Source organism: Herpailurus yagouaroundi, unplaced genomic scaffold (assembly GCF_014898765.1).
Source record: "Herpailurus yagouaroundi ecotype Mexico unplaced genomic scaffold, PumYag 159, whole genome shotgun sequence".
Lineage (NCBI taxonomy): Eukaryota > Metazoa > Chordata > Mammalia > Carnivora > Felidae > Herpailurus > Herpailurus yagouaroundi.
In genome coordinates, this window is record NW_024412400.1 from 6,492,531 (window position 1) to 6,497,953 (window position 5,423).

A 5,423-nucleotide genomic window follows, 5' to 3' on the forward strand; every position below is an offset into this window, starting at 1 on the left:
GTAAGAGCTAAAAACTTCCCTTTCCTGTGTGAGTTCTTGGAGCTCATAGCTTATAGCTCTTCTGTTGTTGTTTTTTTTTTCTCTCACCCCATGGAGTTTCATTATGTGTATGTGCAACTCAGAATTCAGGAAAAGACCCAAGGAGACTCCTTTGCAGATGTCCAGCTTTCTTTATGTAGTTCCCCTCTCTCTGGTACTCTACCAGAGTAAAGTTTGCTCTTAAATTTGCTATAGCCTTTTTTTTTTTTTTTTTAGGCAAAACTTTTTTTTTGTTAATGCTTATTTCTTTTTGAGAGGGAGAGAGAGAGAGAGAGAGAGACAGAGCATGAGCAGAGAAGGGCAGAGAGAGAGAGAGAGAGAGAGAGAGAGAGAGAGAGAGAGAATCCGAAGCGGGCTCCGGGCTTTGAGCTGTCAGCACAGAGCCCAATGCAGGGCTCGAACTCATGAGCCGTGAGATCATGACCGGAGCCAAAGTCGGATGCTTAACCGACTGAGCCCCCCAGGTGCCCCGTTAAGTTTGCTATAGTCTTCTTGATTTTTAGTCTCACTCTGTTCTCAACTCTGCAAGGTTGCCAGGCTCTGCTTGGGATACACTTCCTGCACTGTGGACTGGAATTTGTCTCCAGGCAGAAAGTAGGGGCAATCATAAGGCTCCCTTCATTTTTTTCTTTCTTTTCTCAGGGATTACAGCTTGTATAATGTCCAAAAATAATTGCCTCCTATATCTTGTCCATTTTTCTGGTTATGGTAGATATAACATATGACAAATGCCATTCCAGTTACTCTGCGATGGCCTGAGGAAAATTGTTACCCAGCTCAATTTTGATTCCACTTCCAGCGGTTTCTCAATGTAGGAATCTGACCTAAATCGGAGCACTGGGGATGCCTGAGGGGCTCAGTCAGTTAAGTATCCAGCTGTTGATTTTGGCTCAGGTCATGATCTCGGGGTCATGGGATCGAGCCCCAGAAAGGGCTCTGTGCTGGGCATGGAATTTGCTTGGGATTCTCTCTCTCCATCTCCCCCTCTCCGCCTGCCCCTCTCCCACTTGCAAGTGCACACACTCCCTTTCTCTCTCTCTCTCTCAGTAGATAGATAGATAGATAGATAGATAGATAGATAGATAGACAGATAGATAGATAGATAGATAGATAAAACAGAGCCCTGGCTAATCAGTCTTAAGAGTTCACAGAGACAAATTCTTCCAGCTGTTTCTATTTTTACCACAATCTCCTTGCATTCACTTGCTGTCAGATTGGGGAAACCCACCCCAGTTTCACCTACTGTTCTTAACTTACTGAACCACACTTTCTGAGGAATATCTCCTAGCTGTTTCGGATTCTATTGTTCTTGGGGATCTCATCCACCCTGTTGTTTTCCTCAGGTCCCCCTTGCACACATGCTGGTCCATGAAGCTTTCATTGCTGTTGGTAGTTTGTAGGTTGCCTCCGTTTGCTTGTATTTTTGGTGTTTTCGAGGAAACTTTGTCACCTAGTTTTGTTGCAAATGTATATGGATATTCTGTTTTTGTTTCCATGTAGTTGCTCTGTGAGGATTTTGGAAGATTTGAAAACTATACAACCACCAGCCTAGCCACCTCTTTCCTGGAATCTGGTAGAAGTTTTAAGAGCCTGAATATAATTTACCATGCTCTTGCCTTCTGTCTCTGTAATAATAGAAGCATGTGTCAAAATGTAGCCTACATTAGCTCGTGTCCCTGAGTTATTACAATGAGTAGAACTTGCTTGGTGACTCACCATGGACAGGTAGCACGAGTGAAAAATAAATTTGGTTGTTTTAAGCCATCGAGATTTGGACATTTTCCGTTACCGCTGCATAATCGAGTCTATTTTGAGAGAACTTTCTACCCAACCCAATTAATTTAGTTGCCTTCAAGATGGCCAACATAAGTTAAGAAAGAGAGAATGGGGAGAAGTATGAAGAGAAGGGGGAAAAGAAATAAAAACAGTTGGAGAGTTGTCGAAGTAACTTTTAATGTTGATGGCACATAGAATAGATTGGAAATAGATAGCTTACTAAGGTTTGGTTCACCCCCATTATATAGAGTGGGGTTCACCCCCATTATATAGAGTGAATAGTACCCTCTGAAATCTTTTAATGTGGTACTGCTGTAACTAAATTACCCACTTATATGTTCTAATATATATTACCCTATATCTCTCATAATTACCCACTATAGCATCTCTCTAACCAGTGACTCTCAGAAGTTGAAAGAGGCTGGGGCCACTTGACTTTTCTTTATTTTATTTTATTTTTTTAATGTTTATTTATTTTTGACAGAGAGAGAGAGAGCATGAGCAGGGGAGGGACAGAGAGAGAGGGAGACACAGAATCCGAAGCAGGCTCCGGGCTCTGAGCTGTCAGCACAGAGCCCGACGTGGGGCTCGAACTCACAGACTGTGAGATCATGACCTGAGCCTAAGTCGGACGCTCAACTGACTGAGCCACCCAGGAGCCCCACTTGATTTTTCTTTGAAGTGAAGAGTTCTTCAAATAAAATTACAAAAATTGTGGTTATTTTAAGGGTTTACCTTGACAAATGAATGCATGTAACCCTCACAATAAAATGCCTTTGAACTATCCGGATACCATGTCATATTATAATGCTATAAGTTTCCATCCTACATTATTAGCCTGATACTGAAGGATGCCATGCTCAATTGTTTCTTCCCAATTCCTTGGTTTCTGACTATGATCATTGAGAAGGGGCGGGGGGGGGGGTGCGGAGAGCAGGGGGATAGTGGTCCTAAACACAGAATTCCTGAATGGCAGAACTCCCAGCCATAAGTTCTATGGTAGATATTTGCTACTTTGTTTGTTTGTTTTTTGTTTTTGCCTTTCAGCTGCCAGTTACCTCATGTCTAATAGCAAAGGGGGTATTTAGTGCTCTTGTAGTTTCAAAAGAACAGAAAACCCAAACCAGACTTGATTTTCGGATACCTACATCACCTTTCCCTCCCAGCCTAGTATTGGTTCACAAACAAAATGGTAGCAGAGATAGAGGCTAATCTCATGAGCTCAACAACATGGATTTCAGCTCTCCAAGAGAGTCAGGGCAAGAGTATCCAGCAGTGGCAGTGGAGATCGTGGGGGCTCTAAGGTAGAAACATCCTTAATGTGTTCGAGGAACAGAACGCAAGCCAGTGTGTCTGGCTTATCATGATGAGCTGGAGAGGAAGAAGGGCTGATTATGTAAAGCTTTGTTAGTCATTGTAACGGGAAGCCATGGGAGGATATTAAGGAAGGGAGTGACGTGATACTAGGTCCATGTTTAAAAGATCATTTCAGGTGCTATATAGAAGATGTATTGTTACAGGGAAGAAGGGAAGCAGGTGACTAGTTACAACCCCTTCCAGTTCACTGCTATTGCAGTGGTCCAGATGTGAGAGGTTGGGAGGCAATGGTATAAATGGAAAAAGTGGCTTGATGGTTGATGTGTTTTTGAAGCCAACTTGCTGAGGGACTGCACACGGGAGAAATCAAGAGCGGCTCATAAAGTTTTGATCTGAGCGATTGGTTGGTTGGTTATGCCATCGATTCCGACAGGGACAACTGGAGAAGTAGATTTGTGGTGAAAACGGGTAATTCTGATCTGGCTAGGTCAGGTTGGAGATGCCTGATAGGCTGCCACATGGAGATGTCAAGTAGGCAGTTAGATATACAAATTTGGAGTTCCCAGAGACATCAAGGTGGAAGACACAGTTGTCTTGGCAACGTGGACCACCCTGAGCCCTTATTGTGATACCTAACGTGGTATGGGGTAGAAGAGAAGAACCAGCCAAATTCAATTGTTGGCACAATGGGTTATAGTTGATACCTTCCGGCAGGGAGGAGGCAGTGATTTCTTTCCTAGAAAAGACACTTATTCTGAATATGGAGTTCCTTCCCCTGCCATCATGTGTCTGCAGATGTAGCACCTGTAGGATTACCGAATACCTTATACCCAGAGGGTATCCCACACTACATTGCTTCTCGCTCAGCTCATAGCAGCGTTCAATTCTGCGCTAAAAGGCCCATATAGAGATTGCGGCAAGGAGGTGCTGTCATTTTCCACAGGATTTTCCAGAACTGGAAGGGCCTTGGAGACTCCAAGCTTTCTGGGCACTGACTTCAAAGTGTGGTCCCCGACTTGCTCCTATTTTGTCTGAATAGGGTTTCTGCTTTTCGAAAAATGCAAAGCACAGAAATCTAACCTCCTCACTTTCTGAGTAAGAAAACCGAGGCTTAGAGAAGAGAAATAACTCAAGACCCCCAGGCACTACCTCCTTCTTGGCTGCTTTCGCCCTGCTCCTAGAAAGGCTGTGGCAAGCCGGGAGAAGCCAGAGGACAATTTCTGTATCCAAGGATCCTGCGCCTCATCTCTGAGTTGTGATGGGCTTTCTTTCCCTCTTCAGCTGGGAGTCCTATCATGACCCTCCCAAGCTCTGGTGTGTGACAGGGAGAGTAGGATCTGAGGTGAAAAACAAGGGGTCCCGAGGAGGAACGTGGCAGGTGAAGAGGACAGCGTAATCATTCGCTAGACAGTATCTTTAACTGGGGGACTGGAGGCAACTGAGAACAGTTTTGAAGGTGCAGACTGAAGCGGGGGTGGGGAGGGGTGGGGGTGCCAAGGACAAGGGTGAGGCTGGGGAAGCCAGTTGCCATTGGTCCTTTTCCACCTGCTGCGGCTCTGCGGGGAGGGGCTCGGCGCTTTCTCTCACACTGATGGATCCAACTCCAGGATGCCCAACTGTGCCTGTGTGTGCCTGTGTGTGCCTGTGTGTGCGTGCGTGTGTGTGTGGTGGGGTTGCAGACGTGGGGACTCCTGTCATTTCAGAGAAGATAGCCTTTTCTGCCGACACGACTCTCCCAGGGTTCACACTGACCCACATTTCAAAGGCGGGGAAACGGAGGCGCGGAGGGGAATCCAGGCGAGTCCAGGTGCTGTCCACCCACTCTCGCATCGCAGGGCAGCGTGCGCTCGGGAGCGTGGGCTCTAGCGCGGAGCAAGATCCCAGGTGCGGCGGCCACGGGGTCCCTGGCCCATCGCCGCCACCTCTGCCAGCTCGCCCGGCCTCGCCCTCCAGTCCGGAGGTGGTTCGCGACCTCCCGGAGGGCGGAGGGCGCGGGTTGGGGGCGGAGCCTCCTTGTTGTTGTTTCTCCAGGGCGCCGCCCCTGAGGGGGGCGCGGACCACGCGGCCGGAGGGCCCGCCTCCCCTCCCCCTCCCCGCCCAGCTCGCCCGCCTCTTTGTATCCAACATCCGGGTTTCCCCGCTGGCTCGGCTCCGCGGCCGCGGCTCAGGAGCCATTTTGGACTCGGTTCAGCTCCCCTCCCCCCACCCCTCCCCCCGTTCATGGCCCCTCCGGACTCGGCCCCTGCGCCCGGGGCCCGGGCCCAGCCCCGCCGCGCTATGCCTGAGTCGGG